This window comes from Stenella coeruleoalba, assembly GCF_951394435.1.
Source record: "Stenella coeruleoalba genome assembly, chromosome: 17".
In the NCBI taxonomy this organism is placed as follows: domain Eukaryota; kingdom Metazoa; phylum Chordata; class Mammalia; order Artiodactyla; family Delphinidae; genus Stenella; species Stenella coeruleoalba.
The window spans coordinates 32,583,104-32,609,968 of NC_137163.1; the positions used below are offsets into that span (position 1 = coordinate 32,583,104).

General features: G+C 38.2%; 1 protein-coding gene across 15 annotated transcripts in view; it reads right to left on the reverse strand.

Annotated features, from left to right (window-relative positions):
* RIMS2 (regulating synaptic membrane exocytosis 2) overlaps positions 1–26,865 on the reverse strand; it is a gene marked incomplete at its 5' end in the record, with an annotated part of 603,587 nt that overhangs the window by 551,475 nt on the left and 25,247 nt on the right. For 14 of the 15 annotated variants that reach the window (XM_079901300.1, XM_079901281.1, XM_079901291.1 and 11 more), the window contains 3 exons: positions 2,160–2,264; positions 3,781–3,940; positions 24,758–24,840. The remainder of the gene's footprint in view (positions 1–2,159; positions 2,265–3,780; positions 3,941–24,757; positions 24,841–26,865) is intronic. The other variant, XM_079901311.1, reaches the window with a different exon arrangement.

The following is a 26,865-nucleotide window of genomic DNA, read 5'->3' on the forward strand; positions in this document are numbered from 1 at the left end:
CGCAGGTGTGTGTCTACGTATATGTACACACCCCTACCCCACGTTCCACGCTAGCTCTGTTTAGTACCGGACCAGATTATGCTCTGATGAGTTGTGTTAAGCCCTTTGGGGTTTGTATTATATGTATCTTCTTGGTGTGTAGCAAACTCTCTCCTCCCTCTGTTCCCCACGTACCACCTGACTAGCTCCCAACTTAAGAGAGCTGGGGATAGACACAGCAGCCCTATAAGTCTCTTGTGATTTCTAAACATTAATGTTTTATGTTTCTTTTCTCCCACCCCTTGTAATTGGGAAGAAGGAAAAGTTTACTTAAGTGCTTTTATGTATGTATGTATGTATGTATGTATATTACCTACTTCAAATCAAACTCTCACACTCTAAATAATTCCGTTTCCATCTCTTTGGAGCTAGTTTGATGAGATCATATGAATCTCAATTTATGTAATTTTGTTGTAGAGTTAGAGAATTTTTATATATCTCTAATCCAACCTCATTATCCTATGGGAAATAGAAGACCAAGATCAGCCAGCTAGTAAATGGCAGCACTGCAACTAGAACCTAGATACTTTTACTCCTGTTTGAAATCGTAGTGGTTTTAAACGCTGGCTGCACATTAAAATTACCTGGGTCACTTTTTTCAAATATCAGCTGAGTGTAACCCTAGAGCAAATGAATCAGGCTCTGGGGTTAGGACCCTGGTCATGGGTATATTTTGAAAATTCCCCAAGTGACTGATATATAGTAAAGGTTGGGAATTACACTATGTGCATTACAATAAAAGATAATGGAGGAGAAACTGGAAAGTGGAAAACAAAGAGAACATGTCTAGAGAGACTGATTTTTCTTTTTACCTAAAATTTAAATGTTTTTAAATAACATCCACACTTTCCTTTCCACTCATATGCAATGACAGGTACCAGTAAATACATGTAGCTGTGACCTTTGCCTTCGAAACCCTCACTGCCACTGAAATACACTAAAAGCTCCTTTAAAAGAAAGGAGAACAGAACTAAAAACAAAAAGGATGGGTGGAACACTCTACCTTACTCAACTGTTTCTGAGCCAGGTTTGAAGTAACACCACCTCCACTCCCCAGCCAGCTATCAACCCAAGCAGAAACAGACTACCCTGAGGCTAAAATAGCATACTTATTTTGAGTACATAAAATGTGAGCCTAAAACAGGTTGTCCAAATTGGACGATTTTGTCTTCCTTTACAGTAGGGTCACACCCTGGGCCAGGGACTGTTTTCTACCAGACACAAAGCGCGCTGGGTGCCTGCAGCTGTCTCTCAGAACCCACACTGCCTCTTACCTGCCTGGAGACAGTGCTAGCATATAAAACTCAGTGTGCATGAGCTGGTATCACTGGGACACCTGACTTCTTACAGGATTTAATAAAGCAGAAGTGTGTTTCCTTTTTACATTTCTTTACTACAAACAACTACATGTGTTTTTCCTATTAAAGGGAATCCTTAGGGCTTCCCTGGTGGCACAGTGGTTGGGAGTCTGCCTGCCAATGCCGGGGGCTTGGGTTCGAGCCCTGGTCTGGGAGGATCCCACATGCCGTGGAGCAACTAGGCCCGTGAGCCACAACTACTGAGCCTGCGCGTCTGGAGCTTGTGCTCGGCAACAAGAGAGGCCGCGACAGTGAGAGGCCCGCGCACCGCGATGAAGAGTGGCCCCCACTTGCCACAACTAGAGAAAGCCCACGCACAGAAACAAAGACCCAACACAGCCAAAAATAATTAATTAATTAATTAATTTTTTTAAAAAGGGAATCCTTAGCAGTGGAAGCATCTTAAAATCATCTTCCATCCTGAGTCATACACCTTTTCAAAATAAAAATTTGTCACAGTATTTATATAACATATAGATAGAATCCTATAGAATTTCAAATGGGCTACTTTTCAAAGTAGTAGGCCCAATTTAAAGTAAGATTGCTCTGCTGAGAACTGAAATACCTTCCGAAGGTCTCTCGATTTTACTACAATATGGATCTTAGAAGTGTTTTGTTTTCTCTGTTCCAGTTTAGTGTTTTACCTAAAATGTTTTATCACATCTCATTATATCTTGTATGGCATTATGTTTTACTTGGGCATGTCCCTCAAATATATGAACACATTTGAAGTTGAGTTGAAAGTGCATTGTTCTTATTTACCTTTAGAAGTAACTAGCCATCTTCATCTTCATCCTTCACTGAGTTCTCAAGGTCTTCTTGACAGGCCACAAACTAACTCCAAAACGTAAGCCCTTTCTTCAGTTCCTATAGAAGCATAAGTTTGTGAAGACTGTAAGCCTGTGGACTTCCATTTTTACATGTGAGTAAGGGCTAATTACTTGTAATCTACTAAATAATTTATAGGAGGCATATCTAAACTAAAATCATAAACTGAAATAATCACTAGAATTTACTGAGGAGTCAGTACTCTGCGAAGAGATCTGGCTGCCTCACAATGCTTGGAATCATCTCACTTTCTCCTAGTAGATCTCCCTGCTTCTATCCTTGTGGCTTTACAGTCTTTTTTCAACACAGCATAAAGAGAAAGCCTCCTAAAATGGTAGTCAGACCACATCACTACACTGATCATAACCCTGTGGTGGCTCCCCACTTGACTGCGTCAGAACTAAACTCATTAAATGGCCTGCAAGTCCCACATAAACTCTCTGACCTCATCTACTACTCCCTTGTAGGCTTTCCTCTAGCTGTTCCTTCTGCCCAAAACACTATCCACCAAGATATCCACTTGGCTGACTCCTCTTCTCCTGCATATTTCTGCTTAGTTATCCATCCTATTTAATACTCTAGCCTGCGCAACCTGCCCCCCGGTCACTCCAGTCTCCTTTACCTTACCCTACTTTTTCTTTTTTCCATAACACTTGCCACTCTCCAACTTTACTTTTACTCTAAGTTGAATAATATCCCAGCTTATTACGTTTATCATTAACCTTTAACTTCCCCTACTAGAATATAAGCACAGGGACAGAGTAGGATTTTTACTCATGTATCTCAAGCACCTAGAACAATACATGGCATATAGTAAGTATTCCAACAAATACTTGTTGAATGAATTTCTGGGGAGAGAATTTGCCATGACTGGTTTAAGTTGGGTGGGCGAAAAGGAAAAAGCGGCCTCGAAAGAGGGAAACACAGGTGCAGAGAAGTAAGATGTAAACTCTTTGTCAAGGTAAATAGAGGTTCCTTTAGGATTCAGCTACTGCCTACCTCTGTAGCCTTATCTCCAACCCAGCCTACGAACGTGCACCCCTCTTCAGCCGTGACAACTGACTTGCAATTTACTGAATATGTACTTTCTCGTCTTTGGGACTTTCTATTCCCTCAACTAGGACCACCCTTTCTACCCCCTCTCCCATAACCTCCCTCTCTGTCAGTTAACTTCTTTGTCTTCTCCACCATGTGCTCATGCCTCCCTTTTTTCTTCCTTCCTCCTGTTTGCTCCAGGATCTCTTAGCACTGCACATACCCTGCTCACAGACAGCACTTGTCACACACTGTTGGAGCCATTTATTTCCCTGTCTGCCTCCTCAACTAGACCATGAATTCTTTAAGGGCAAAGAATATGACTTTCACTCCAGTTTCCCTAGGGCCTATCAAACTGTCTCATATATTACAAAGACTCGATGAATATATGCACAATTACATGAGCAGTCACAAAACAATGAGAAAAATCACTGTTACTAGAGTATGAAGAGAGGGAAGCAGGGAGTTGCAGCAAGAGATAAAGCTAGGAAAATAGGCTGTGGCAAGATTATGCTACAACCTTATATGCTCTGCTGAAGAATTTGAACTTGTCCTATAGGCATTCGGCAGGCAGTGGCGGTTTCTGTAGCCAGAGAACTGACATGATCAGCTTTGATTTTCAGGAGAATATCCTGCCTTCAATTCTTCATCCATTTCCAAAACACCTGCTAAGAGAATCGCTGAAAGGACACAGATGTGCAGTGGTTTAGGTTTGGAGATACAAATAGAATTTTTTACGTCCTGTCTTCAGAATTTATTTTTCTGGCTATTTTGCTCAGTAGATTATAACAGCATGATAATGAGGCCAAGGTCATGGTTTAAATTCCTGGGTGAGTCAGTCAGTGCAGTGGCCACAGCTGACTGTTAATCTTTGCCAGTTGTCAGATGACAACATGTTATTTCTTGACAAGGAGCTGGGTGGAAGGATATGACTGGTTCATCAAAAATTAATCAGCATTATTGGAAAAGTAACTCAAAGGGCTTAACTGTGACTATAGGACCATACTGTAATTTTAAATAAAAATAAGAATATTAAATTGGTGATTAACAAAAGAGCACAGCATCAGAGAAAGAATACATTGTTTGTTCCTAGAAAAGAAGCTACAGATTAGTACAGTTTAATTATTGGTATTTGAAGCCAAGAAGTAATGAAAAATTTCAAGGATGTTAGTGTAGATAAGTTTTATTAATTACTTTTTGTGTATCTAGCAATATAGGAGGTTATTACTTAATTATTATGTCATAAAACCCATAGAGCCATTTATATTAAAAAGGTCTGGGAAAATCATATTCTAATCATCTTTCACTTATAGCATTATAAAGTTATTTCTATTTTTATTCCCTCCTAGCAATCAATGAGCACATCTTTAAAGTGAAATAGGACAGTATTGGAGGTTGGGACATATAGGCGTAACTGATATAAATATTCTCTTAATTATATCTTCATCTTAATTACAATGCTGACCATTTTCAGAAGTAAAAAAAACAAATGAATTTTATAAGATCAGAAATAAATATAAAACCCTTATGAAAAAATACATCTAGGCATTTAATATCAATTAAATAGCAACAGCTGTTAACATCATAAAAGATAATCAACCAGGCATTATGTGCTTCCTGATGGAAAAACTATACAACCTGTGAAGTTGTCTGGCAAAAAAAAAAAAAAAAAATCAATCCTGAATTCACAACATCTTCTAGATCCAACTACCAATTTACAGGAAATACTGAGAACAGAGGAACGTATTAAACTACACCATGGTCCCCCACTAACTGGTGACCTGGAACAAGATAGTGACCTCCTGGAGCCTCAGACTTCTCACGCATGACCTGGTAAGAAATGTTCCCTCATAGTGTGGTTGTGAGGACTGAACAACTGGGCTTACAGCATCATGCAGAGTAGCAGGTATATAATAAAACTCTCTTCTCAGAGCTATTCCTCCATCAAGTTCCATTTTAAGTCTCAGTTTCCATGACCACTTTGACTATATTTATTTATACTTATTTAATTTTTGTATCCGTTCCATCTCCCCAACTTCATTGTAAATTCAAGGCCAAATTTTACTATCCTCATTGTAAAAAATATTTATAACACTTAAGAGCCATCCTGTGTGTCAGATAGCATGCTAAGCGCTTCACTTACCTAATCTTAACAATGACCCACTGAGATATTAACCCCATTTTAGAAACCTAAAAAGGGAGGCTTACTTCAGACAACTAGTGAGTGGTGGAACCAGAATTCACAATGAAGTGTCTCAATTCTAGTCTCTGCTCTCTTAAACACAGTGCTTCTATCCCACTCAGGCACATTGTAGGAATACCATAGGAATCTTTGAAAATTGCAAGTAGACCCAATATATGAGATACCATACAAGCCATACAAATGTGCATGTTAATGACAGAGCTTACTTGGACAAGACTTGTATTAATAGCAAATAAAATTTATTACATGATTAAACTGCACTATGGCATTGCAATCTGTGGAACACTCTAGAGAATATTTTACAGGGCAAAACCCAACTGTTGTTTTTTTGGGGGTTTTTTTGTTTTTTTCCAACTGTTGTTTTTTTTCTTTTTTCTTTCTTTTTTTTTTTTTTGGCCGTGCTGCACGACCTGCGGGATCCTAGTTCCCCGACCAGGGAATCAAACCTGGGCCCCCAGCAGCGGAAGTGCAGAGTCCTAACAACTGGACCACCAGGGAATTCCCTAAAACCCAGTTTTTTCAGCAAATATATTGCAAGGAAAAAAAATTAAAAAGAGATGGAGGGGGGAATCTATATTTTAAATGGAACTTAAAAGACATCAACAAAGTGCAAGGATTTGTGGACCTCATTTGGACCTTGATTTAAAAAAAAAAAAGAGTAAAAAATCTTTTATAAGAGAACTGAAAATTTGGACAGTAACTAGGTACCTGATGATAATGGGGAATTATTGTTGCTTTCTTTGGTTAATAATGATATTGTGATGATGTTTTAAAACAGTAAAGAATCCTTAGTGATACACACTAAAATACCTATAGATGAAATTATGTGATATCTGAGTTTGCTTCAAAATAATATGGATCGGGGTGTGCATGGGGCGAAATTGGCCGTGGAAGATGATAGTAAAAAATTCTTTGTAATAAAAGTTTTTGGAAAGAAAAAAAGAGTCTCTAACTTCCACTCTAGCTGCCTTTCATTAAACAAGAAAATCAACAAAGTCGACATTCATTGTCAAGCATTCATTATTTGTTGGATAGATAGTATGTTAGCTGCTTTCACATTTTTTTACCACCTTCTCACACCATCCTACAAAGAATAAGTATCATTCCATTTTATAAGTAAGAAGACAGCCTGAGAGGTTTAGTGATTCGACCAAAGGAAGAGATTCAATTTCAAGGCAAATTTTCAATCTAGGTATCCTGACTTTCTATCCAGTATTCATGCCACTATACACAATTGTTTAATATAGCTATACGTATATATTCTGTTTCCCTGACTAAAATCTGAGTATACTTTACTGTAGTGTCTGGCGTGTAATAGGCATCATAAAATAGTTATATTTAACCCAACATGCTCCCTAATAACTATAATACTTAAAATGCAAAAAAAAAATACTATAACAGAAACAAATGTTTTGTTAATGTTCCAGTTTGCCTGACATTATCCCAGTTTGCCTGACACTATCCCAGTTTGCCCAGGACAGTCCTTGTTTAATCTGTTGATCAGGTGTAATTATTAGTTGCAACTCCTTTCAAAGTATCCCAGTTTGCACCTCAAATTTTACAGTCATGCTATACTTAGTGTAATATGAATTAGGCTCAGGTGTACAATACGTAATGGGTATAGAAATTTCTATAAAATTCAAACAGTATTTCCCAGAAGAAAGGTCTATGTCATAACCATCCTGTAATTAACACACTATATGGTAGACATTTAATAAATTTGGTTGAAATATAGTTAGTGAGTTCTCCATTACAAAAGAGTAAATTTTTAAAAAGTAAATCACTCTAATTAAGTTATATTCTCCCCTAGGACAAGATTTTTACCCCAGCTGGAATCCAGAAATAGCTAAAAGGAATACCAGGAAAACAGAGCCCATCTTTTAACAAAGAATCATGGCAAAATGAATCAAACTGCCTAGGATTTGTAAGCCAAGCATAATAAATAATTGATATACAAGTCATCAACATAGGCTGAAATACAGTGCAAGAAGATAAAGTCAAAGGAGGCTTCCCAACTAGAAGAAAAGATAATGTTTTTTATTTGATAGCATGTAGGAAGGGACTGTAGAAATCTGGCCAAAATCTAATCATGTAGGAATAGCCTGCAATCCAAGATTTCCCACAATACTGTGGCTTTCAGAGACAAGGGGTGGGTTTATCCTTTGCAATGTAAACTGACTGCTGTATACTTCAAATGTCTCCCTCTACCTATGAGGATTGCTTTGGTCTTATCAAGATGGTGCCTGATCCAACTGCTTTCGTCCATGTCCTTTACTCCGCCAGACACTGTGAAATTCAAGAAACCGCATCTTAGATCTGATGAAAGGAGATGCAAAGCTTACTATCAGCTGTGTACTGATGGTACTGTATCCCTAATTACTTCACTATCTTTCTGATTAGCATCATATAACACTAAAGAGAAGAGGAGATAGAAAAGAGTCCTGTCATTTCCCACAAGGGAAAGGTGAGGAAAAGATAAGCAGAAGAGATAGAGAATAATCCAAGTTTATTAGAGTCTTTACCTTACTTAGTCAAGGGAAATTTAGTTCATCCAAAAACCAGAGAGAGAAAAATAAGTTTATCATATTTATTGGCTGGATACTTTGTGGGGTGCCTAGTATATGCAGAGAAGAATGTCACCATGCCAATAACTTGGAGAAAGTCATTCAACTTTGGGGGCTTCAGTTTTCCTCTTGTAAAATAAAAATCCTCTATAAGGATTCTTTCTACCTTTTGAATGTAGCCATTGTATGAAATACTGCCGTTATCTAATACTCTCTTCTGAAACATATCATTCAAACAGCAAGCATGGATCGGGAACTATTGAGAACAGCATGACTATATGAAAAATAATGTCTACATCAAAAAGTTCACAGTGTAGTACGAGAGACACACAAGTACTTAGAATCCATTTGATACATGCTGTAAGAGAGGTATCTATAAAATTCTGTAGAGTACAAAGAAGATACACCTAACTCTTATGAGAAACCATAGAAAGAAAATTTTCAAATGGGTATTGAAGATCAGGGCAAAAAAGTTTTTTAGGAAGTGGAACAAAGGTGAATACTCAGAGTTACAAATTATTTTGTACAACATTGAATATGGGTTTTAAGAGATTGGAAAGGGGCAGTTGCTGGAGATGATGCCAGAAACCGAGCTAGACCAGAACCTCTATGATATGTTAAAGAGTTTGGACTTCATCCTATAACAGTGCTTCTCAAACTTGAATATGCATAAAAATCACCTTTGTATATTTCATTAAAATACAGATTCTGATTCAGTTAGTTTGGCTGGAGACTGAGATTCTGCATTTCCAATGAGCTCCAGGCAATGCCTCCTATACTGCTGATCCATGGACCACATTTTAAGTGTGAAGTGTATTCTAAAGAATGGAAGTGATATGGTGAGATTGTTTTTAGGAAAGGTTACTCTATAAAAAGGTAGGAAGTGAAATGGAGAGAAACAAGCATGGTAGTAAAAAGAAAAATTGAGAAGCTGTTAAGATAATAAAGGTCAGATAGGACCTGAACAGTGGTAATGCAGATGGAAAGGAGGTGATATCTTTAAGATATTCTGAAGATGTAGGAAGAATAGGACTTAGTGACCAATCAGCTGGGACAGGTGAGGGAGAGAGAAGAGTCCACAAAAGAATCCAGTAAACTCATTTAATTTGGTGTTTGGGTTTTTTTTTGTTGTTTTTGTTTTGTCTGCTTGTTTTGTTTTGTTTCGCTGCACTGCATGGCTTACGGGATCTTAATTTCCCAACCAGGGATCAAACCGGAGCCCATGGCAGTGAAAGCACCGAGTCCTAACCACTGGACCGCCAGGGAATTTCTATCACTTCATTTGATTTAAATGAATAAAATCTCATTAAATCAATGTTGAACTTCATCCCAAAGATAAGAAAAGACTGTAAAAGTACACTTGTTTGGGGAATTCCCTGGCAGTCCAGTGGTTAGGACTCTGTGCTTTCATTGCAGGGGGCATGGGTTTGACCCCTGGTCAGGGAACTAAGATCCCACAAGCCATGCAGCGCAGCCAAAAAAACTACACTTGTTTGGCTACAACAATCTTCTGCCATTTTTTTCTATTTAACTCTGTAATAGTCTAAGGTTGATCTAGAGCTGTGTTGTCTGATATGGTAGCCACTAGCCATAGCCACACTAGCCACAGGTGGCTAGTAAATTTAAATTTATATTAATTTATTACTAAATTACTTAAAATTAAGTAACATTAAAAATTCAATTCTTGGGGACTTCCCTGGCAGTCCAGTGGTTAAGACTCCATGCTCCCAATGCAGAGGGCATGGGTTCAATCCCTGGTTGGGGAACTAAGATCCTGCATGCCACATGGCACAACCAAAAAAGAAAAAATAAGTTCTTCATATGATCCAGCGATCCCACTCCTGGGCATATATCTGGAGAAAACTAAAATTCGAAAAGATACATGCACCCCAATGTTCACAGCAGCACTGTTTACAACAGCCAAGACATGGAAACAACCTAAATGTCCATCAACAGATGAATGGATAAAGAATATGTGGTATATATACACAATGCAATATTATTTGGCCATAAAAAAGAATGAAATAATGCCATCTGCAGCAACATGGATGGACCTAGAGATTATCATACTAAGTGAAGTAAGTCAGACAAAGAAAGACAAATATCATATCTACTTACACGTGGAATCTAAAAAGAATAATACAAATTAACTTATTTATAAAACAGAAACAGACTTACTGACATTGAAAACAAACTTATGGTTACCAGAGGGGAAAGGGGGGAAGGGATAAATTAGGAGTTTAGGATTAAAATATACTACTGTATATAAAATAGCTAACCAACAAGGACCGACTATAGCACAGGGAACTATACTCAATATCTTGTAATAACCTATAATGAAAAAGAATCAAAAAAAGGATATCTGTATATATATATATATATATATATATATATATATATATATATATATATATATATATATATAACGGAATCACTTTGCTGTACACCTGAAACTAACACAACGTTGTAAATCAACTATATTTCAATAAAAATTTTTTAAAAATTCAATTCTTCAGTTACACTAGTTACATTTCAAGTGCTCAATAACTGTATGTGGCTAATGGTTACCATTTTGCACAGCATCAATATAGAACATTTTCATCTCAGAAGAAATATCTATTGGACAGCACTAATAGAGGATCATCTAGGCATCTGTATTGCAAGGAGTCAACATTAGGAAAAGCATTCCATTATCTTTATTCTTTGTTTATTTGTAAGATAGTTTAGTATTTTTTTTTTCAGTGTGACAATGAATTAAGAAACGGGAACAGGACTTCCCTAGTGGCAGAATGGTTAAGAATCCGCCTGCCAATACAAGGAACACGGGTTTGATTCCTGGTCCGGGAAGATCCCACATGCCACAGAGCAACAAAGCCCCTGTGCCATAACTACTGAGACTGTGCTCTAGAGCCCGCGAGCCATAACTACTGAGCCTATCTGCCACAACTACTGAAGCCCACGCACCTAGAGAAGAGAAGCCACCACAATGAGAAGCCCACACACCACAACAGAGTAGCCCCTGCTCTCCACAACTAGAGAAAGACTGCGTGCAACAATGAAGACCCAACACAGCCAAAAATAAAATATTAATTAATTTTTTTAAAGAAATTCAAATTGAAAAAAATAATAAAAATGGGCAGAAGATCTGAAAAGACATTAAAAAAGAAAGAAAGAAAGAAACAGGAATGTTTGAAGGTGAGGAGATCTTGGCAGACTCAACAACATTGTTTTCTTTTGAGAGACAACACCAAGGTTTGAAAATTCCAGAAGACGTCTCAAGATCATAACACCCTTGAGAAAATGAGCTCATTTTTAAGTAAGTCTGTGAGACTGATAAAAGATACATTATTCCCCATATGTAAGCAATAAGTAAATAAGGTTCAATTTTAAAGCCTTGTGCAATTGTCATGAGTAGTTTAGTCAAGAATAAAAAACTGAGTATAGAGGTTTAAAGAAAGAGTCTATTCCAGGACTTTTCCCCGTAACAACAGTAAGCTTACCAACAGAGAAAGAATGCTTTACCTCATGGGATGCTTTCAGTGATATATACAGAAAAATTCGACACAAACTGACAAATAAGGAAAGTTATTGGCTCATTTACCTAGAAAATCCAGAAGTGGATAAGGTTTCAGAATTGATTGGTCTAGCAGTCTAGCTATGTTTTATCAAGGACTCGGTTTCATTCTAAATCTGTACATGGTGTTGACTTTATTTTAACAATGATTACTTTCACTGACATAATATGGCTGACAAAAATAATCAGGGCCTCTTCATACCTAAGCTAGTCTGCTCCCATATCCCTTCAACAGAAGTTCTAAACTGTGCACTGATTAGAGCACTTCTCATTCATCCCTGGGGCCAGGGCAGTCCATGCTCTGCTAACTTAGCTGTGACTAACCTGAATCCATCATCGTAGCAAGAGGCTTGGCCTACCCAAACCACGTGGTTACCACATAAAAGGGGAAGACTGAAATAGATGTTGGGGAAATAACCATAATATTTACAATGTCAGCAGAAAAAGAAGATAATTTTTTAGTTCCCATTTATATCAACTTATTTTTTTAAATCCTTACATTCCAAGCCATTTTTTCTTGATAAAACACTGTGAAATGTGAAAATGAGCAAATGATGTTTCAAGTTCACAGATAAAAATCACATTAGAGAAAGCACGAGGAAGAAAATGGTGGCATGAAGGTAATTTTACTTTTTACTGCAGCCACAAAAAGTGAGGGAAATAGGTTCAAAAAGAATTGATGGTATAAGGATAATTGGGATATATTCAGATTTTACTCTAAAACTATAGATGAGAATCTTTCATAAAATGCAAGCAGTACCAAAAGTAAAGTGGAATGACTTTGGCCACCCTACTGTTAAAATATACACACATAGGAATTAATTACCTTATAAATAGAGTTTCTAATATACAAATACGTATTGAATTGATGACCATGATAAGGTACAACCTTAAGCAAGTTATTGCTTACCTTTCTCCACTGTTGATTGGAAGATTTTTATTCAAATCCAGTAGAAACATTTCAAAAGTTTTATCAAAATAACTGAAAGTTTATTCCCCTAATGTTTTTTTCAAGTAACTAAAAGGACCCTAGGTGGATGCAGGAGGTTAAAAATAATAATAATAGTAATAATAATGCCCACACTTTGTTTTACTCTCATTTGATGTTTAATGACAAAATTTTGGTTTCAACGTCTACCTCAATGAAACTAATATCTAAAACTGTCTCTCATTTCACTTCTTCATTCTCAGCTGTCTATGAAGTATTTATACTTGAGGATTCCACTACCACCTCAAACTTAATATGCCTAAAACAGAATTTATCCACTATCCCTTCCCCAGCAACAACAAATGTTCCTTTTCCAACTTCTATTTTTCTGTCATTGGAATCATTATTCCCACTTCCACCCCCCAGCCCCAAATCTTCTGTGGCAGGAATGTCGAAAACATCTGTAATTACTCCTTATGTTTTTTCTTATATGTAATCAGCCCCTGCATACTATCAATTATTTCTTTATCATATCTCAGAGATATCCCATAAACTATTCTCATTGCCACCACTCTAACCTAGGTTATTATCACATCCCACTCAAATAATTGCAATATCCTAGTCGGAGAAAGATCACTGGACTTGGACTCTGTATACCACCAATTAGTTATGTCCTTTTAGGTATCACAATCTTTGAGCCCCAAACTCCTCTATAAAATGAATAGGGCTAGGACTTCCCTGGCGGTCCAGTGGTTAAGACTCTGCTCTTCCAATGCAGTGGGTGCAGGTTCCATCCCTGGTCCAGGAAATAAGATCCTGCATGGCATGTGTGTGGTACGGCCAAAAATTAAAAAGATAAAATGGACAGGACAAGGTTGTCACTATGTTCTCTTCAGTTCTAAAATTTTGTGCCAGAACTATTTCCCCTTGCTTCAGTCTCTTCTACTTTTCCCCTCCAAATCATTCAGTACACTGCTATCAGATCAACCTTTAAAAACACCCCTTTTACTATGACATGTAGGAGGCAGAGTAAAGCAACAGTTCAGAGTGCCAGCTCTAAGGTCAGAAGGCAAGGATTCTAACCTCAGCTCTGCCACTTATCAACCATGTTACAAAGCATGTTCCTCATCTGTTGAACAGGGAAACAGACAGCACCTCATTAAAGAGCTCAAAATTAAATGAGGTAATACATATATATGCCTGGCACATTGTTAAGTGCTCAATAAATGTTTATTATTCTTACATTACCCAATCAAAATCCAACAACTCATCCTGCCTACAAAACAAGTCCAAAATCTGTAGCCAGAGTTTTAACTTTTTCTGCATCTACCTCTGAACCACTTTTTTTACACTTGTCTTTACTGTTACATTCTATAGACCCTCCCTCCCAAACATGTTGGTCTACTCTTTATCTTCAAGGGCTTTCTGACTTATTTGCATCTCTTCAATGCCACTTATGCCTGGAACACGTCAGCCTCTTTTGTCTACTTATTTGAAATCAAAAGGCTTTCAGCTACATGTAAAACAAACGGACAAACAAAAACCTTAAACTAGGTTAAACAATAAGGAAATGTTTGGCCTGGTGGCAAGGCAGGTTTTATTTTATTTGTTTAATATTTATTTATTTGACTGTGCTGGGTCTTAGTTGCAGCACGCAGGATCTTCATGGCAGCATGCTGCAGCATGCGGGATCTTTAGTTGCAGCATGCGGGATCTAGTTCCCTGACCAGGGACCAAACCCAGGCCCCCTGCATTGGGATCATGGAGCCTTAACCACTGGACCACCAGGGAAGTCCCAAGGCAGGTTTTAGATTGGCTGGATCCAGTGGCTCCACCTCTGTTTCTCTGCAGTTCTCTTGGCAGTGCCCTTGTCTGTATGTTTCCTTGACCCTCTGGCTGACTTACTACCTGGAAAACAATGGCTCTAGTTGTTCCAGGCTTCATATTCATGCACCCTGTTGTTTGAGGAAGAGAGAAATTCTTCCCAGTATTCCAAGTAAGAGTCCTGAAATTCACCTTGATTGGGTCATAGTCTCCTCTTCCCATCCCCCATCCTCAGCCCCAACCAAACAATGATGTGACCAGGGGAAATGGAATGTGCCAGTGATTATATTAAACCAACCACAAATCCCCCTGAAACTTGAGGTGGGATCAGGTTCCCTCCAAATACTTGAGCTTATGGTAGAAGACATTATCCAAGCTAAAGTCTGAATGCTGTTAACAGTGAGAAAGCAAATAATGAATATTGGTTATGGAGCCAAGCATGTCCACTCCACCATCCCTAAGGCCCAATTAAAGACTATCTCTTTGACGATGTTAGTTTCTATAAACACTGCTTTGACTTGCTTTATACTATGTATATGTCTTGCCTCTCTCAGTAGATTATAAATTCCTGAAGTCAGGGACACTATATTCCTACTCAGCACTAAGCACATATAGAGAGCACTCCCTGAGGGATAAAATAGTTGAATGTTGGATTCAGTGCTATGTATTTGGAAAGTGGAACTAAGTGGTTGAAAGAAGTGGGGTGGGTAGAAAAGAGTATCACAGCTCTTAGAACAATTCTGGGGGAGAGGAACAACCTAGGTAATGGATCACTGGGTAAAATAACTCAGGAAGTGTCGCTCCCCAAAATAGGATTAGGGGAGTGATAGGAATCCCATTTCTACTTTCAGATTTGAGGCCAATATGATTTTCTAATAGCTCTGTTTGATGATTATATTTACGCCTCCACAAGTGGCTTTCTTAGCCTTGATAATCTCAATTCAAGTTTCTTATTTCCTTTGGATCTCGCAAAGTGTTTCTCCTCACGTGGTATCAGGGAAAACATATTCTGTTCATTTACTTCATAACTGCTCCCTTGACCTCTCTATTGCTCCCCTGACCATTAGAACCCAAGATGCTCTTGCAAACAGGACTAATTATTGACAGTCTTCATCTTTTGCAAATGGAAGTGATGACAGACCCACTGCTTTGTATAAAAATATTTTGCTATTTCTATACAAAATATTTTATTAATGGAAACCACACAGTATGTTATATTGAAGTGTTATGACTTGAAATTTGTGTATCTAATGTCTCTAATAATAAAGGCTTCACAGTACAACTGTTGCTTGTAGATTTGCAGCTGGCTGGCATTTTAACTTTTAATTTACATTTTTAATTTAAATATGACTGATCTGAAATAATTAGAAAAATTCTCCTTGAATCATTGCATTTCAAAAGAAGAAAGCAAATCCAGCTGTCTAGTTGTGAAGCAACCTTTTATTTAGAAATTGAGATCATTAGCACATCATTAATGCTTTCTTTCTATTAAATATTCTCCTAATAATGCTAAATCAAATGAAGCCTCTTTATATAAAGTCAGATTCACCAGAACAACATAGCAAAGTATAGAGGTGAGAATTATTAACATGTTATGAAAAAAAAAACTCATTTCTAAAAACAGTTTCAATAAACAATAAGTATGCAAATAACTACTGCAGTTTCTCTTTCTCAAACCTTAAAAAATGCATTTTTAGGTAATGGTTCCAATAATTGTTCTGTCTTCCCCACTGAATTTTGAACTCCTGAAGGTATGTGTAATGCCTTATTCTTATTATTCACTTATCCTCTAGCATAGTGCTTTCTATACCACTGAATATTTATTAAATCTAATTAAAAATCAATAAGCCCTGCTAATAAACCAGCAATTAATAGGAAATATTTTGACTCTAAAATCCTGACACTTGAAAGAAAAACATCTAAACATAGGAATGTGATTTTCCTCATTTAAAATGCTGAGGTTTTATTTTTTTCCTTTTGCTTTTAGCCTTTATTGTTAACCTAAGTATTGAAAAAAAGTAAATATAAACATCACTTCACATTTTCAAATCCTAGATCATCTTCATTTTAGTTTTAATTTACCTTTTAATTTTACTATTTTAGAAAAAGAAGAAAAATGACTAAACTCTTTTTTTTTTTTTTTTTTGTGGTACGCGGGCCTCTCACCGTTGTGGCCTCTCCCATTGCAGAGCACAGGCTCCAGACGCGCAGGCTCAGCGGCCATGGCTCACAGGCCCAGCCGCTCCGCTGCATGTGGGATCTTCCCAGACCGGGCACGAACCCGTGTCCCCTGCATGGGCAGGCGGACTCTCAACCACTGCGCCACCAGGGAAGCCCCCTAAACTCTTTTTTAATGCTGAGTGTAGGAGGTCATAATTTTCTGCTACAGGATTACTGATGTTTTTTCCTTCTTCATTCCCATGTGTTTCTATGAAAGGACTATTCTTTTGTTACTGTGTATGTGTTATAGGGATATGATTTAAGTCACTTTGTGATGATGATGATGACCCTTTAGACCACTTCCTCACAGAATGCTCAAGAAGTTGGCAAATCTGTTAACCTCAGCCAGAAAGGTTTAGATATTATAATAATATATTTAGATATTATAATTCTGATAATCCACTATGGATAAGGTATACACCTCAGGCTAGAAACCTGAACTGCGTAAGAAGACCCCAATTAATCTGAGACATTTAAGCCAGTCTCCTAAACCTTAGTCCAAGAATGAGTCAGTATGTGATGAAAACACTTCTCGTGTGATGGTACTGAGATGCCTTGTCATATAGAGGCAGGGAGATGAAAGGCAAGGAAACCGTGCTTGCAAAATTGATCTAATCCTTTAAGGTTTCTGTATGGTTATAATTATTTCATAATCAAAAACACATCTTTTGGGCTTCCCTGGTGGCACAGTGGTTGAGAATCTGCCTGCCGATGCAGGGGACACTGGTTCGAGCCCTGGTCTGGGAAGATCCCACATGCCACAGAGCAACTAGGCCCGTGAGCCACAACTACTGAGCTTGCGCGTCTGGGAGCCTGTGCTCTGCAACAAGAGAGGCCACAACAGTGAGAGGCCCGCGCACCGCGATGAAGAGTGGCCCCCGCTTGCCGCAACTAGAGAAAGCCCTTGCACAGAAACGAAGACCCAACACAGACAAAAAATAAATTAAAAAAAAAAACATCTTTTATGCTTGAGGTGGGTTTTTTTTTTTTTGCTATTTCCTTTAATTTTTTGTTCTATCTTAATATTTAGTGAAGTTTTCAAAATGACCACTTATTTATTCTGTCCTAAGGAGAACCAAGGAAGGAAATATTGTTCACATTTGGACCAGAGTTTGGTACCCAGCATAATTCAAATTGGGACAGCACAAATCTTCCCAAGGGAAGATGAAAATGGAGGTGAAATAATTAGGGTCATTTGCTTGGCTTCTCCTCCTAGAGATTTTCCTTCCAGAATTTTCACTGAAAGAACTTCAGAGGGTTTTGTGTTTCAGCTTTTACAAGAAAAGCGTTGTGACACAGCGTCGTGACACATCATATTTTTACAAAGTTTATAAGATCATTCTTAAGCATGAGTTAAGCACTCTTAACTCATGTAATTTCCCTAAGAGAAGGAGGTAGAAAAATAGTGAGGAAAATCTCAGCAAAACAAGACTAAAGACATGGGGACATCTTTGCCTAGTACCATCACCATCAATTTAATTATAGAGCCCCATGGTGCCTGATGATTACCTTCTACTGCACTTGATGCTGTGCTAGGCTGGTACAAAAGATAAGTCCCTAATGGCTTCAAATATGTAGTAATAATTGGGAGCATGAGATTTAATAGAGTTGAAATAATATTGAGAGATAGTAAAAGAAGATATAAAATTCAGTTAGAGGAAAGTTTAGAGGAGTTAAAATAAAAGAGAAATAGCATTGAAATCAGGGGGAATTGTGGGTTGGGTCTTTACAAATATAACTGAGAAAAAAATGGCAGAAGAAATGGCTGGGGAAAAAAAATCTTTATCTATATATATTCCTGAATTTGAAGGGAAGAAATTATACCCAGGAGGTACATAAAGGATGGAGAAATATGGTCCTCATTAGCTTCAATAAACCAATTAACATTTTAATCAATTTTTCTAGGCTTGTAGACTAGAGCCTAGAGCATTTTAATCAATTTTTCTAGGCTTGTAGACTAGAAGAAATGCGAACTACCTTTGACTCCTCCACTGAGTCCCCTATATCTATACTGTCACTAAATTCTTTCTACTTTAACCATTTTCTCTACTCTTACTTTTTTCTTGCCTTCTCAACTGCCACTTCACCAGACTTCAATCTGTCTTGTATTAAGGCCAGCAGATTAATATTCCTAATAATTATTTCCATCATGTCACCATTCATCCTCTCAAGAATCTACATTGCCTAGAGTATCAAGGCCAAGCTTCTCTTTTGGAGAAATAAGAGCCCTCCACCATCCAAATTCACCCTCCTTGTATAAATTTTAATTTCTAATACCGCCTAAAACATATATTCATTTCAGACAGGGACATCTATCTAAGCACTTCTCCCACAATGCCAAGCCCATTCTTGCTTTACTGACTGTGCAAGTGCCAGTGTATTGCTGAAAGGACCTTGCTGCTGCCCTGTTCACTAAATTGTCTCATTTTCAAAGTTCAGTTCAAGTCCCACTGCCAGAAAGAGGCCTTTTTCAGTTACTCTGGCTGTAACAACACGGATGCGTCCTATTTCTGAAATCATTCTCTCCTTAGAGTTAGGGCAAGTAAGAAATATTTCTTTCTTTAAAGCTTTACTAGGAAGGTTATAAGCTACTTGGGGCCATGTTTTTAACTCACTTTTTCTCCAGTGTTGTATAAAATGAGTTGGGCCTTTGTTTATTCTTAATGCTTTGACTCACAGAAAAACTGAAATTTAAATTTGAAGATTATGATTTAGGAAAAATTTTTAGGAATTTGTACAAATTTAGAAATGTATACAGTATTGGTGTGGTATAAGTTTTTACTATTTATATTAAGTAGCTTCTTAAAAATAAACTATACTCATGGCAAAAGAAAATTCAAAAGTTTTCCTCTTTATCCCCAGTCACACTATCCCCAGTTCCACTCTAGAGAGGTAGCCAGTATTAACGGATTCTGCCAAAATCATTCAGAACATGTCTATGCATATGCATGTACTTAAGGCAAATGAGATCATAATTTACATACTGTTCTACCAATTTGCATTTTTAATTAAAAATATACCTTGGAACCCTTTCCATATTAGTACTGTATGATTCCATCATCCTTAATATTTTGCATAGTTTTCCATTTATAGCAGAGCTCCATAATTTATTGAACCAACCCTCTATTGATGAGCATTAAAGTTATTTCCAGTTTTCTTGCTATTACAAACAAAGCTACAATTAACATTTTTTTGCACATTTTTGTGTACTCATGCAAGGGTATGTAGAAAAGAAATTCCTAGGTCAAATGGTAGATGTATGTTACTTTTTTTTTTTTTCTTTGGCTGCACCTCTCAGCTTGCAGGATCTCAGTTCCCTGACCAGGGATCAAACCCAGGCCGGGAAGTAAAAGCACCAAGTCCTAACCATTGGATGGCCAGGGAATTCCCCGTTACATTTTTAAATAATTGCCAATGCTGTCTTCTAACAAAGGTTGCACAAACTTATTCTCCCACCAACTGTGCAGGAATGCTTGTTTCCCTACACCCTCAGCAGCACTGGGTACTACAACTCTCTTTAATCTTTGTCAGTCTAATAGATGAAAAATAATACCTTCCTGCTATTTTAATACTTATTTCTTTAATTATGAATGACAAACGTTTATTGGCCATTTGTGGAGAGTTACTGCAAAATGTCTTTGCTTCTCCTTTTTTGTCTTTTTCTTACTGATTTCTAAACTTAATTGCACATGAGGAAAATTGGTCTTTTGTTGTCTTATGTGTTGAGAACATATTTTCCAGTTTGCCTTTTTTCTTTTGAATATTTTTACGGTGCATTTTTCTCATATTGCTGTTTCAATTTTTTATGTTGTCAACTTTATTATCATTCTTTTGCTATGTAGTCTGTACTTTGTACCATACTAAAGGCCCTCTCATTTCTAAAAGTATTTTCAAAAATGTATCCATTTTCTCATTGGCATTATCGTGGTTTCATTTCTTTCTTTTTTCTTTCAATAAATTTATTTTATTTATTTATTTTTGGCTGCGTTGGGTCTTCGTTGCTGCGCACGGGCTTTCTCTAGTTGCAGTGAGCGGGGGCTACTCTTCATTGCGGTGCACGGGCTTCTCATTACGGTGGCTTCTCTTGTTGCGGAGCACGGGCTCTAGGCACGCAGGCTTCAGTAGCTGTGGCACGCGGGCTCGGTAGTTGTGGTTCGCAGGCTCTAGAGCACAGGCTTAGTAGTTGTGGCACACAGGCTTAGCTGCTCCTCCGCGTGTGGGATCTTCCCGGACCAGGGCTCGAACCCATGTCCCCTGCATTGGCAGGCGGATTCTTAACCACTGCACCACCAGGGAAGCCCTGCTTGGTCTTTTGAGATATATACACATATTTTTATATTATATACAATCTACATAATATATATAGAATAATATATGCATTATATATTATGTATTGATATTTATATCATGTTATTATATAAATACAATACATATGTATTATAAATATTTCTTCATAAATAAATTAGGAGAAATTGATCTCTTACGATCCCAAATAAGGTGAAATGAGGTTGTCATTGGTTGCTAGTATATGCCAACAATTTCTACCCTAGGCAAAGTAATAAAAGGCAGGGGGGTGGTAATTCCCTGGCAGTCCAGTGGTTAGGACTCAGCGCTTTCACTGCTGTGGAACTAAGATTCCACAAGCCGAGTGGCGAGCCCCCAAAAAAAAAAAGCAGAGGAGGACAACATCCCAGCACCTCCCATCTGATTATCTCCACAGGCTTGGCTGTGGATGAAAGAAGATACCTCTATCCATTCCATAGCCAAGAAAGCCCACCCAAATGGATCCAGAACAAATCAAGAATCTCACCTTTGGTGAAAGGTTGAAAGCATTATAGGTAAAAGAATCAAAATGCAATTTAATGGAGAGAGATGGGAGGCATCCTTAATTTGGGAGGACCCAAAAACAACTTCATAAAAAATGCCTACTTTGTATTTTAAATTATATATTTAATCTTTTGTTTCCTTTATAAGATATGTCAGTAGTCAGTAATATGGGAAGAGTGTTAAATCTAGTACCAATGTAAGAGGAACACAAGAGCCTGGATTCTGGAGCCAAACTGGGTTCAAATTCCAGCTCTACCACTTAACGACTGTATGGTCTTGGGAACCTCTTCTATAAAATGGACAGAATAATAGCACTCACCGCATAAGGCTCTTCTGAGGAATATGTAAATTAACATACATGCACTTAGAAAAGTACTTGGCACAGAGTAAAGATTATACAAAACTTCTTGCTGTTATAAATGCCTTGGCATCATTTGGGAAGTGGGATGTGGTATTCTGTGTTAGCTTGCTGTCAGTTAAGATAGACTGGAATTCTATCAAATTTTAAAAACTCCCAGCAAAAGATTTATGACCCTTTCTCTTTTCCTAAAATTTTTCTGGTATCCAGTCGCCTGCTATATTGCAGTTAGGTGTTGAAGGTAAATGAAGAGGGATACAAAGATTCTCCAGCAAAGACCCTCTTCTTAGGAAGAGAAAGCAAGAGAGCAAGGGTGTCATATCAGGTATGGTCTTATACATTGATGCTATTCCTGCCTCACTGCAATGGCTCCTTGTGCCACAAGCCATCAGAGGGTAACCAGTAACAGTAGTAGCAGTGGTAGTAGTAGGCATAACATCTGAGTGTGTGCCAGGCAATGGGCTAAGTGCTTTAAATACTTAATTTAATTCTCACAAGAACAAGAACGCTATGATGTAGGTACTGTTACTGAGAGGGGATACTGCATGATGATTTTGACGGTGGGCTTTAGAGGTAGATTTGCCTGGGATTGTATCCTGGCCCCATCAATTAGCTGGCTGTGTCATCTTGGGCAAATTACCTAACCTCTCTCACCCAGAGAATGAGGATAATGATAGTACTTATCTTATAGGGCTTTTGGGTGAGCATTTCATGAGTTAATACATATAATGTCCTCAGGTTTGGACTGGTTTAGAATGTGGGCTGTGAAAACAGGCTGCTTGGGTTTACATCTCAGCTCCATTACTTAGGAGCTAAGTGGCCCTGGGCAAGTTACCTAACTTATCAGTGCCTCGGATTCCTCCTCTGTAAAATGAATGTGGCCAGAAGAGTACCTACCTCATAGAGGTTTTATGAGGATTAAATTGGTTATATCTGTAAAGTGCTTAGAGAAGGGTCTGGCAATATAAACTTCTCCCCCCTTCTCTCTCACCTCCTGGGACTCCAGCTACATGTGTTAAACCTATTCACTGTGTCCCATTTATCTTTGCCTCTCTTTTTTGTCTTTTTTATCCCTTTTGGAGCTTAAGTCAGAATACTTTGTTCTGACCCTTCTTGCAGTTTGTTAAATCAAAAATAAATATTTACATATACTTTGTTGTCTAAATAAAGAATTCTATGCACTCTCAAAATAAAAAAATAAGTGAGTAGACACTGTACATAGCATATATTTGATGCATGTTTGTTATGCTTATTAACCCCTATATAACATGAGAGGAAACTGAAACTTGGGGAGGTCAAAATAACTTTTCAAGGTTACACAGCTAGCGGGTGATGCAACCAGTATTTAGACCCAGAGTCCAGAGCCTTAATTACTTTAATTATCATACTATGCTGCTATTGCCAGAAAACTAGTAGGACATTGCAGATTTTTGGTGATTTACCTTGTTCTTGAGGGTGGATACTGGCTTTGTTATCTAGTATGTGTGTATATTTTAAGGGCTTTGTTGGGGGTTTGTCATTTCAACCTAATCCACCCTACCTACACCATCCCTAATTTTGCTCAAGATACCTAACTCCCAATTAGAAAGCCTAATTCTTATCTACCATTCTGCATATGCAATCAGTGGGAACTCCCCACCCAGAAGAGAAGAGCAGTAAAACTAACAATTCTCAGGCAAGCAGCCTGTGATTCCAGAATTAACCTCATGCTGCTGCCATCATGAGCCCTTGGGCTGGCAGAGGAAATGAATGAATCACCATTGGTTTTTCTTGTTAGTCTTTAGCTATTTGGAGCAGCACCATTTTAAATAATTAATGAAATTTGAAAAAAAAGAATTAGTGATTTCTTTCTTTGCTGATAAAGCCAGGATGTATCAATATTAACTAGCTGTGAAAGAAGAGAGGAAAAACTTTCAGATGATTTTCTAGGAACAGTTCTGCTTAACTAAAAGGCTCAGATAGCAGGAAACCAGATATAAAACTGGAATGGCAGACTATAAAGTATAATTATTATTTTGTTCAACCATCCACCTGCCATCAAATATACAAAACATTATTCTTTTTACAGTGAGTTCAATGATTTCATTCTGTCTCTCCAACCATTAGCTTTTTTTTCCAGTTTGTTCTTCCCCTAAAATATCATCTATTCTAGGACTTCCCTGGTGGTGCAGTGGCTGGGAATCTGCCTGCCAATGCAGGGGACAGATTCAAGCCCTGGTCCCAGAAGATCCCACATGCCGCGGAGCTACTGAGCCTGCAAGCCACAACTACTGAGACCGCGAGCCACCACTACTGAGCCCGTGAGCCACAGATACCGAGGCCCACGCGCCTAGAGCCCGTGCTCTGCAACAAGAGAAGCCACCGCGATGAGAAGCCCACGCACTGCAACGAAGAGTAGCCCCCGCTTGCCACGGCTGGAGAGGGCCCACGTGCAGCAACGGGGACCAAACATAGCCAAAAATGAATAAATAAAATAAATAAATTTAAAAAAAATATCTATTCTATCAGTTCTGATGACCACATCTATAGGTGACACCTGAATTTTCATGTCTTATGTCTCACATTTGTAACTACTTCTTAGAAATATCTGCATGTTTATCTTGCCATCAGCCCAAATCAAATATATTTAAAAGTAAACATAATTCCACTTCTATCTAGGATGGAGAGAGCTGAAAAGAATATTGTTTCCACCTTAATAAAAAGAAAAAGCAGGTCGATCAACATAATCATACCTTTTCTTAAGCCCATCAAACAGCTGATATCACAGGGCAAAAAAAGTACATTGAAATCCAAAGAAAGACAGAAACTTCCAAGGAGAGAGAGGTCAAGAACACAGGCTCACTCGTGGCAGAGCACAAAAGGGAGAAACTCCAGGTGCAGCACAAGCAGGTAAGAAGGCTACAACTAATTTTGTAATGAATTGTTAAAGGCTGAGTGTGGGCTAGTGAGAGAGTTTAGAAACCCTGGGAGCTGCAGACACAGAGGGAGATCACACCCACCTGCAGGTTATTCTCCATGAATATCCACTGACTGTATCAATATATGCGTAATGGAGAGTACATGGTGTCTGAACAGGGCCATTCTATAGGGACAGAAAACATTTACAGATGAACATCAGTGAAACCATGGTGGGGGAAAAAAGTCACAAAGGACTACAAACAGCTTGAATATCATGCGCACATATGTGTTTATGTTTGGGAAGGAAATTGGAGGAGGCAGGAGGGGTACAGGAGTTCTCAATTTGCCTTGGAGATGAAAGGTTTTAGGTATCAACTATAGTGTGGCTTTTTTCCAACAATTTCCTATCATGAGGCTTGGCAGTTATTAGTACCATTATGGGAAGATGTAGAGAAAACAGTGTGAAATCAAGACTGAGAAACGGGGGGGACTTCTCTGGTGACGCAGTGGTTAAGACTCTGCGCTCCCAATGCAGGGGGCCCGGGTTCCATCCCTGGTCAGGAAACTAGATCCCACATGCATGCCGCAACTAAGAGTTCACATGCCGGAACTAAGGAGTCTGAGAGCCACAACTAAGGAGCCCACTTGCAGCAGCAACTAAGACCCGACACAACCAAATAAATAAATAAATAAAATAATTTTTAAAAAGACTGAGAAACGGTTGAGATGAAAGACAAAGTGTAGCAGCTTTTCTATGTGGCTGTTCCCTTCTCAAAAACAGCCTTATCCACCACCCCTACCCACTCCACTTGCTTCCTTAGGCTTACATGTCAATTTCTGCCTGCACTTCTGCTGCCAAGGGTATGTTTACGAAGTTCTTATTACCTGCAATATGGACCATCTCTTTTTCCCTTGTCTGACTGCCCCTTGGGGTTTTCTCCCACCACAGTGAGTGAGGGCAGGGCACTAAATAAGAGCCCAGGAGAGTATCCCCAGGTTTGCCTTATCTGGCTGATGGCTGTCTCTGAACCAGATGCCATCTTTTACTGACACTGGACACGGGTATGGGTCTCCCATTTCTGAGATAGCACAGTGTCATATGCCCTGTTTTCTTTTGTTCACTTAGAGAGTTGTTTCTACCACCCAAGTCACTTCCTTTTAATAACTTCCAAACCTTTTCCACATTCTAAAGTCAAAATTTTGTGTTGCTTGTGTTAACCACTGGACTCAATCAGCAGCTTTGTTTTAAAAACAAGGCTACAAAAATCCTCTATGCTAAAACAGAATTGGTCTTTGGGGAAGAGGAGCTCTAAGAAAAATGTGTTTGGAGTTTAATCACACCGCCAACAAAATAATTTAAAAGTCATTTGAATTACAACTAATCAAAAACATATCATTGCTCACCAAACCTATATGGCTACATGAACCTCTGCCTGTAGGGAAGAATGGAGCAATTGCGGTAGAAAGAGAATAAAGAATTGGAACATGTTTCTTTGGTTTAACCTCAGACATAGGGAAAATCTGATTTGAAGGAAAATGTATGTAAAACGTTTTTCACTATGCTGCAGTCACACATTGGATTTCAGTGCGCGCTGGGGAAAAAGGTACATTTTGACCCATTCCAGTTCATTCTCAGGACTAGACATGATTTGGAGGGAACTAGAAAGATCTCATACCCCAAAATAATCTTTTTTATACCTTGGGACAAAAATATATCAGAATAACCCCCAGAGAGTATCTTCCTAGAATTCCCTGACTGGTAAGTTTTGGCATCATCACCTGTCATATGGACTGTGGCTTTGCTTTTAATTAATTAATTAATTAATTAATTTTTGTCTCTAATTTCCCCTCCTTTCTGAGTCTTGTTATCTCATCTCAGGCAGTCAGTCACTTACATTTCAGCATGGCTTTGTTCTGCAGTGCAAAAATTTCAGGATATAAATTATCCAGAGTGATAGGAGTACAGTCTGGCTACTTAAACCAGTTTGATGCTTCTTAACTCATTAAACCCAAGTTTAACAGACTGTTACTCAAAATTCACTGCCTCGTCAGTTGGTGATTCAGCTCAGTTCTAGCCACTATGCACTGCCCTTGGTCCCAAATGAAAACAGCTTTCTCTCTGCAACTTCTGGATACTGCTTGAACAGTTCTCTTTGGATTCTATCTTAAACCTCTTTATCAAATTTCTAATCTCAGGAGCCCTAGGCCT